General features: G+C 38.7%; 1 non-coding gene across 1 annotated transcript; it reads left to right on the forward strand.

The window, feature by feature from the left end:
- The first annotated feature begins 8754 nt into the window (after window positions 1–8754).
- LOC132533241 (U6 spliceosomal RNA) lies at window positions 8755–8856 on the forward strand. The gene has a single exon (XR_009545140.1). It is a non-coding gene; the product is annotated as a U6 spliceosomal RNA (small nuclear RNA).
- Window positions 8857–9668: the final 812 nt, after the last annotated feature.

Consider the following 9668-nt stretch of genomic DNA (forward strand, 5'->3'; position numbering starts at 1 on the left):
GACCATGTCATAACCCTTTCAGTCAAAGCTAATCTTTGATTTCGTTTGCATGCCTCTCTGAGGAACATCTGTGATCTTTAGGAAAGAGAAAGTAGTGTTACTTTATTAAATGTCAGATTTTCCCACCAAGTCAGAACTGAATTCATTTTCAGTGCAACCTGTAATATAATTAAAGTTTTGTTTTCCAGAAAGAATAGAAAAAGGGTATTGGTGACCTTTCATCCATGAATTATTTCACTATTCTTTGAATGTTGTTTTTTATTTATTATTTTTATCATTTTTGAAGTCATTTTTTCTGTTAATGGACATATAACAAAATATGTGTGTAGTATATTTTACATATTCATATCTCTTTAGTTATTTATCTACAGCATTACATATACTTGGCTAATTATTTCTAACTTATAAAATCTAAAATTATTTTACTTTTTAGAGAGAGAGAGAGATTGAAAGCACGGGGAGTGAGAAAGAGAGAGAGCATCAGAACATTCTTCAGCTCGGGCTTGTGGTGGTGCTGGGAACTAAATGTGGTGTCTTGAGCCCTTGGGCATGATAGACTTTTGCATACATTGCATAACCATTATGCTATTTCTCCAACATCTAATTCATGATTTTTAGATGTGTCTAATTGGATTATGCAGAAGAACTTGAGGATTTATCTACATACACTTTGGCAGATTATTTTTATCATTACTTAATAACATAAACTACAATGTCAATTGCAGTTTAACCTTTACGCAGTCACAATTGTATTACTTCCCACTGCCTTGGATATTGGTTCCTGTGTTATTTCATATTGTTATGCTAATGGATTTAAAGGATGTGTTATATTGTAGAAGTATAAGAGATAAATTTACAGCAATAAGAAGCCATTGAGATGGCATCAAACATTCTTCCACATTTTACCTAGAACATCTCTTGCAGGGAATAGAAAGATGGTGGTCCATGACACTCATTAATGCTGTTATCCCATGATTTTCTATTTTTTAAAATATTTACTTATTTTCCCTTTTGTTGTGTTTGTTGTTTTCCACTGTTGTTGTAGTTATTATTATTGTTGTTACTGATGTCATCATTGTTGGATAGGACAGAGAGAAATGGAGAGAGGAGGGGAAGACAGAGAGGGGGAGAGAAAGACACCTGCAGATCTGCATCACCGCCAGTGAAGTGATTCCCCTGCAGGTGGGGAGCTGGGGGCTCGAACCGGGATCTTTGTACCAGTCCTTGTGATTTTCTATTTTTTTCCCACTTGCCTTAAGAATCTTTATAAAAAGACTTGGTCTGCTGTTGAAGTTGACTTTTTATGGTGAGTGTCAGAAATTGATCAAAATTATTTTAGAGACGCTTTCTAATAAATGAAAAAGAGCTTTATGTTTTTCTTTTGCTCTTGCAACCTAATTAGATGTGGGAAGCTGCAACTGAAAAACAGGCTGCTTCCTCCCTTTATTTTTTCAGTTATAAAGAATGGCTAATATCTAGGCTTTTGAGAGAGTCCACATATCAAATACACAGCCTATATATTATGAAGACTCAGTCTGTGTTTTAAAAACTTCGAGACATACAACTTTATCACCTCCAATTTAGGACACCAAAGTGTCCCCAGCCCTTTATCTCTCCCTGTTTTGCTTTATGCAGCACACCTTTCTCAGTCTAATATTTACTTTGTGTTTTCCTTTTTATCTCCCAAGTTCTGGTAATAAATAAGGTCATTTGGTATTTATTCCTCTCTTTTTGACTTATACTCCCCAACACTATTCCTTCAAGCTCCATCCAAGGTGAGGCAAGGGTGGGGAATGTCTTCTATATGTTTTAGACTTTCTGGGCTAAGATCCAGACCTCTGATCCATTTTGATTTAATTTTGGTGCATGGTATTAAGTAGTCGCGTAATCTCATGTTTCTACACGTAGATGCCCAGTTTTCTCAGCACCATTTTTTGAAGAGAACTTTTTTTCCTTATTCAATGCTTTTGGCCCCTTTGTTACATATTACATGACTGTATGTGTGTGGGCTCATATAAAGGATACTTATTATGTTTCATTGATCCAAGTGTCTATTTTTATTCCAATGCCATACTAATTTTATTACTATTTATATAAACCAAAGTTGCAGAGCATGATGCTTCAATTTATTTACTTTTTAAAAGTGGTTTGGCAGTTTCATGTTTTGTTTTTAATTTTCTTTGGTGGTTCCCACAATTTTTTTGTTTTATTTTTAAATTTTTTATTTATAAAAAGGAAACATTGACAAAAACCATAGGATAAGAGGGGTACAACTCCACACAATTCCTACCACCAGAACTCCATATCCCATCCTCTTCCTTGATAGCTTCCCTATTTTTTATTCCTCTGGGAATATGGACCCAAGGTCATTATGGGGTGCAGAAGGTGAAAGGTATGGCTTCTGGAATTGCTTCTCCTCTGAACATGGGCGTTGACTGGTCTATCCATACTCCCAGCCTGTCTCTCTCTTTTCCTAATGTGGCAGGGCTCTGGGGAAGTGGGGCTCCAGGACACATTGGTGGGGTTGTCTGCCCAGGGAAGTCCAGTTGGCATCATGTTAGCATCTGGAACCTGGTGGCTGAAAAAAGAGATAACTTATAGAGCCAAACAAATTGTTTGCTAATCATGAAACTAAAGGCTGGAATAGTGCAGATGATTTGGGATCTCCATTTTGAAGAAAGCTAGTAGGCCTATTTTAGTTATATTCCAAAGGGCCCATGACTATACCAGTTTTATCCTGAGCCTGACTTCTACTATGCAGGGGGTTCACACAAATTTTTACACAAAGGAATTCCAAATCTAAATGAGATAATCAGTGGCAGGATGGAACCAGAAACACAAACAACAGCAACAGGAAAAGCAAAGACATAGGATAGGAGAGGGCAAAATGCATAGAATGATAGGATTGGATGTTGGTGAATCAAAAGCAATTTAAAAAAAACTGATAGTTATTATAAGTTAGACACAATGCTCACTGGAATCTAATGACATTACATTATTCAAGGATATTGAACAACTTGCCCAAAGATTTATGTGAAACCACACACACACACACACACACACACACACACACACACACACACACACACGAATAGCCAAAGCACTTCTGAGAAAAAAGGGAAAAAAAATGAAGGCATGACACTTCCAAACTTCAGTTTATACTACAAGGCAATAATAATTAAATTAAATTAAATCAGCATGATACTGGAAGAAAAAATGGACACTTAGATCAATGCAGCAGAATAGAGTAAAGAAGGTCTTTCCAATAAATAGTGCTGGGAAAATTCAACAGCCACGCTTAGAAAAGTGAACCTAGACCACCATGTAACACCATATACCAGAATCAAATCAAAATGGATAAAAGTTGTGGATACTAGACCAGAAACTCTAAAATTTATAGAAGAAAATATTGGTGATATTTTTTTACTTTTATTTTTTAAAATTTCCAAAATATTTTTATTTATTTATTATTGGCTAGAGATAGGGAGAAATTGAGAGGGAGGAGACAAAGAGGGAGAGAGACAGAGAGATACCTGCAACCCTGCTTCACCACTTGTGAAGCTTTTCCATTGCAGGTTGGGATAAGGGCCTTGAACCTGGGTCCTTGCACACTTTAATGTATGTGCTTAACAAGTTGTGCCACTGTCCCGCCTCTCATTGGCCAAACTTTACAGGATCTCCATATCACAGATATATTTGGAGACTCAAGGCTATGAACATGGGGACTGAATACAAGAGTAAATAACTGGGACTATATAAAACCAAAAAGCTTCTACACATCAAATGTAAACTACACAAGTATAACCAGGAAATACAATAAATGGGAGAATATATATTTGAACATCACATCTGACAAAGGACTTATATCAAACATCTCTATGTAAGCAGTACAGATCTATAAAGGAAGTGAACTTAGCCCAATATGGAGGGGATGGGACCTGGAACTGGTGGTGGGAATTGTGTGGCATTGTACCCCTCTTATCCTATGGTCTTGTTGATCATTATTAAGTCAATAATAAAAACAAGGTAGGCTAAAGAACTAAAAAGAATTTTCTAAAGAAGAGATTCGTATCGTCCATGGACATGAAAAAGTGCATCACTTGAGTTATACTTACAGAAATGCAAATTAAAATTCCATCTGTCTCGGGGAGTCAGGAGGTAGCTCAGCGGGTTAAGCACGTGCACGGAACGTGGCACAAAGCGCAAAGACCAGCATAAGGGTCCTGGTTCGAGCCCCTGGCTCCCCACCTGCATAGGAGTCGCTTCACAGGCGGTGAAGCAGGTCTGCAGGTGTCTTTCTCTCCCCCGTCTTCCCCTCCTCTCTCCGTTTCTCTCTGTCCTATCCAATAACGACGGCATTAACAACAACAATAATAACTACAACAACAATCAAAAAGACAACAAGGGCAACAAAAGGGAAAATTTAAAAAAAAATTCCATCTCACCCCTGAAGGAATGGCTTGCATCTATAAAACAGGAACTGACAGGCATTGGTAAGGTTGTGTAGAAAGAAAGACTCTTCTACACTGCTGGCAGGAATGCAAATTGGTGCAGTCCCTATGGAAGACTGTATGGAGAGTCCTTAAATCAAAATGCAACTAACTTATGATCCAAAAATACTTCTCTTAATTAGGCATTTATATAAAGGACTCTTAAACAATAATTCAAAGGTACATATGCAGGCCTATGTTAACAGCTGCATCATTCACAATAGCCAAAGAGTGAAGGCAGCCTAAATGCCCAGAAACAGATGACTGGCTAAAAAAGTAATGGAGTGTATGTTCCATGCAATACCACTTTTCAATCATAAAAGATGATATTGTGTCCTTTGGGACAAAATGGTTAGAACTGGGGGTGTTTATGCTTAGTGAAATAAGCAAAGAAATGAAAGGCAACTATTAAATGGTTTCACTCATATTTGGAATCTAGAAAACTGATACACATAAATTTGCAAAAACAAACAAACACACAAAGAAAAACAAAAACAGAAGCAAGCAAACTGTTTCTAAGACCTGTGAAAACTATGGTGGTTATCTCTGGGAGATGAGAGGGTGGGAACACAGAACTTGGGTGGTGGGAGTGTTGTGGAAATATACATCATAAATATTAAAATATTATAACCTAGTAATAACAAATAAAAATGGAAAAAAAAAGAAAATATTCCCATCAAAAAGAAAGAAGGAAAAGAAATGTTAGATTCAATAGAAATTAGTTTTACTTTTAGATCATTTTGTTAGCTGAGTCTTATACTTGACTTTAATCATCATTTGTCTAATTTTATAGAGATGAAGACTGGACTGATAAAGTAGGTCTGGAGTGGTAAATCTCCATGGCAACAAACATTAGCAAAAATAATAAACATAAATAATAATTGCAGTGTTCTGATAGTATAGCATAAAATCATAAAACTACACAACTAATTTTAGACTATACACACATTGACATTTTTTACTTCTTGCATCTTTGTATTTTTATAAATTCTTATAATTTGGAACTTGGGAGGTAGTGCAGTGGGTTAAGTGCATGTGGTGCAAAGCATAGGGACAGGCATAAGGATCCTGGTTCGAGCCCCCGGCTCCACACCTTCAGGGGGGTTGCTTCACAGGCAGTGAAGCAGGTCTGCAGATATCTATCTTTCTCTCCCCTCTTTGTCTTCCCCCCCATTTCTCTCTGTCCTATCTAGCAATGACAATATCAATAACAATAATAACTACAACAACAATGAAAAACAACAAGGACAACAAAAGAGAAAATAAATAAATAAAATAAACAAAAATTTAAAAGAAGAAAAAAATTCTTTATAATTTTTTGCTATCATAACTTATTGGGTAGAGATGACCAGAAATAAGAAGATGAAGAGGTAGAGAGGGAGAGAGAAAGAGAGACACCTACAGAACTGCTTTACCACTTGCAAAGCTTTCCCCCTGCAGGTGGGCTTGGACCCAGATCTTTGCTCATTGTAACATGTGCACTTAAGCAGGTGTGCCACCATCAGGCCCCCTTCTTGTTTCTTTGTATATAACAAAATCATACCTTTTGTTTTACTTTGAACATCTTTTCTAGGGGGCATCCAATTGTTATGCCACTGCCCTTTATATTTACAACTCTCATATCACTTTCCTCTATATTTATTTATTAAATGTTCTATTAAAAATGGCTAGTACAACTACTACCGATTGTTATATTTAGTTTACATTGCTTAGAAATCAGAAAAGGCTGCCCCTAGTTCATTATTCTCAGTGACTTTTACTGACTATTTAAATTAACTTAAAATTCACATTTTGTACCCCCAACCCATAGTTTAGTGTTGGTATGCTTCTAAATTCTGCTTCTGAGACCCCTTCTGTTTCATTGGTTTAATCCCCCCTGCTTAACACTGTATCCTATTTATATAACCACTGTTAACTAAGCACTGCTGTGCCTCCAGGGCTTGGTTTAATCCTCACTGTTTTGCACGCTTTTTCCTTCTCCCCACCTCCTATCCTACGTACATCCTCTTCGGACCTGACACTTCCACCTTAGGATATATAAGGACAAGATTGTGATTAGAGATAGCTTAGATTGCACTGAGTTCCACATGAATAAAGACTGAACTGCATACCACTCAGCCATGAGTCCCTGGTAGTCTGTCTCCCTCCTGCGAAGCTAGACAGGAAAATGGCGCCTGAATAGGGACCTGCACCAACGTGGGACCTAACACATCCCCCAGATAAATAAAGCTGTTTGGCTACCTATCCACTATGGGCTGCCTTTCTACTTATGAAGAGGTTTCCCAAAGCCTCTACTCTTTCTTCATGAGACAGTTTCTCTGTCTCTGGAACATTTTGCTCTGGGCCACAATTTGGTTCCCTGACCAAGAACTTCGGTTCCTTATGACAAAGATTGTAGCGCTTGGGAGATGCACGGAGATTTCTCCTGGGACTTTCTGGACTTCCTCTCCCATGTTTCCCGAGGAGAAGGACTACTCTAACTTGAAGAGCATTCTCTAATACCCTGGCAGTCCCCCAAAATGGAGACACGTGGTTAGTTCTACCCTCCTGCTTCGATTATTTCCTCAATGGGAAGACGTTTTTAAAAATGGGTGCCTGCAGCAATCCAGCAGGAAATGTCAGAAGCACCCTAAATGGAATTTCAAAGAGCTTTTTGGACTAGGATGCCCTCCGGGGACTCATGACGCTACATGGTGAGATCTGGATAATCTGGTTCAATGTGAAAAAAGCAAGAGCTGCCTAAGGCTTTTCTCTCAATTCCCCCCTCTTTGTTCTCTCTGAATATCTTAAGTTTGCTGTCTGCTTTCAGTTGCATTTCATAAGAGAGTGACTTAAATGACTAAATTTTTGTATGACATTGACTTTACAAAAAAAAAAAAATGCTGGACGCAGCCATGATTTCTAGAGACATCCCGAAACAATCCAAAAATTGTTTTTTTCTCTTTTGATTTTTTTTTACATCTTGGCATAAATGTGAAATATTTAATCCTGAAAACTGTATGAATATGGGTAGGGTAGATAGCATAACGATTATGATAATGATTCTCATGCCTGAGGCTTCTAACCATGGTTTTTCTATTGAGCTTATGCTGTTTAAATAACCTTAAAAAGTTTTGTTTCACAAGTAAGTGAATTACAGCTTTTGTATTCACATGAAAAAACATCTACTCAAATGGAACCCCCAGAAATCCATTTGGACCCCTGTTTCTCTGACATTGCCCATCAGATGGCATGACTACAGCAGCCCCCCCGAAACCAATTATGTGACCTGAAGAAACCAATTCACAGACTCCAAAGCTCACTCTCCACAGAAAAGTGGAATTACAGTGGTTGACCTTCCTCATTGAGACAGACGTGCAGCGTTTCATCCCCTGGCATTTCATCCGTGGTAATCTGCTTTGGACTGACACTTCTATTGAACTTACTGGCACACCTCTTTACGACACTTTACAACAGTTACCCTTTACGCTGCTGAGTTTCTCAAAGACTGACCGCAGCAGTGCATGGACTTTGCAGCCAGAGCCTTGGGACTCTATAGGCCATACTCCCTCACCTGCAGGCTCTTCCCACAGAGATAGGAAACACCCTTTGAGGCATGAAACATCCCCAGAGGAAAGAGATGTCCCCAGAGGCAAGAAATACCCTTTTGCTTGATAGGCCTTGCCCTTTGAGGCAGGAAACGTCCCCTCAGGCCTCCCCTTGGCATCACACTGGTTCTTGCTGCTCTCTTACTTGTTCCTCCATGTCTTGTGCCAGTTCTTTTGAAAATGCCTGTACAATATAGGTTTCTGTTCACCCCACACTCCTGATACTATAGCCATTAGTTAAAAAGAAAGGGGGAAATGTTGGTATGCTTCTAAATTCCGCTTCTAAGACCCCTTCTGTTTCATTAGTTTAATCCCCCCTGCTTAACACTATCCTATTTATATAACCACTGTTAACTAAGCACTACCCTGCCTCCAGGGCATTGGTTTAGTCCTTACTGATTTGCATGCTTTTTCCTTCTCCCCACCCCCTATCCTACGTACATCCTCTTCAGACCTGACACTTCCGCCTCAGGATATATACGGACAAGATTGTGATTAGAGATAGCTTAGATTGTGCTGCATTCCACATGAATAAAGAGTGAACTGCGTACCACTCAGCCATGAGTCCCTGGTCATCTGTCTCCCACCCACAAAGCTAGACTGGCAGTTTAGAGAGGTTGTCTTATTGAAGTAACATGTGATATAATGTTTTCTTTAAGAAAAATGAGGATTGTTGTGATCCCTTTGGAAGAACATATACTAAAGCTGGAATGTTACAGGGGTTAGCTTGGTCCCTGTGCAAGGATGACACCCAAATTTGTGAAGAATTCCAATAAAAGAAGAAGAAGAAAAGAAGAAGAAGAAAGAGGAGGAGGAGAAGGAGGAGGAGGAGGAGGAGGAGGAGGAGGAGGAGGAGGAGGAGGAGAAGAAGAAGAAGAAGAAGAAGAAGAAGAAGAAGAAGAAGAAGAAGAAGAAGAAGAAAACTGTTGAAGTGTGTTTGCTTTGCCATCTGCTAGTTTTGCCAGGCAGTGAGTTGGAATAAAAGTATCAACAGAGTTTGGGAATTGGACAGATGTGGATACAAATTCTATCATTTATTTATTTATTTATTTATTTATTTATTTATTTATTTATAAAATGGAAGTATTGACAAGACCATAGGATAAGAGATGTACAGTTCCACTTAAATCCCACCACCTGAACTCTGTATCCAATTTCCTCCCTTGAAAGTTTTCCTATTCTTTGTCTCTCTGGGAGTATGGATCCGGGATCATTATGGGGTGCAGAAGGTGGGAGGTCTGGCTTCTGTAATTGCTTCCCTGCTGAACATGGGTGTCAACAGTTGAATCCATACTCCCATCCTGCATCTTTCTTTCCCTCATGGAGCAGGAATCTATGGAGGTGGGGCTCCAGGACATCTTGGTGAGGTTGTCAGTCCCCCTAGGGAAGTCAGGTTGGCATCATGCTAGCATCTGGAACCTGGTAGCTGAAAAAGTGTTAAGATAAAATGCAGGACAAATTGTTGACTAATCATGAACCTAGAGAAAGAATATTTCAGATGAAGATTTGGGGTCTTCATTTTGGAAAAAAGCTAGTAGGTCTATTTTAGGTACATTCCGAGAGGCCCATGATTCTATTAGTTTTTGTCTGA

This window comes from Erinaceus europaeus, chromosome 15 (genome assembly GCF_950295315.1).
Source record: "Erinaceus europaeus chromosome 15, mEriEur2.1, whole genome shotgun sequence".
Lineage (NCBI taxonomy): Eukaryota > Metazoa > Chordata > Mammalia > Eulipotyphla > Erinaceidae > Erinaceus > Erinaceus europaeus.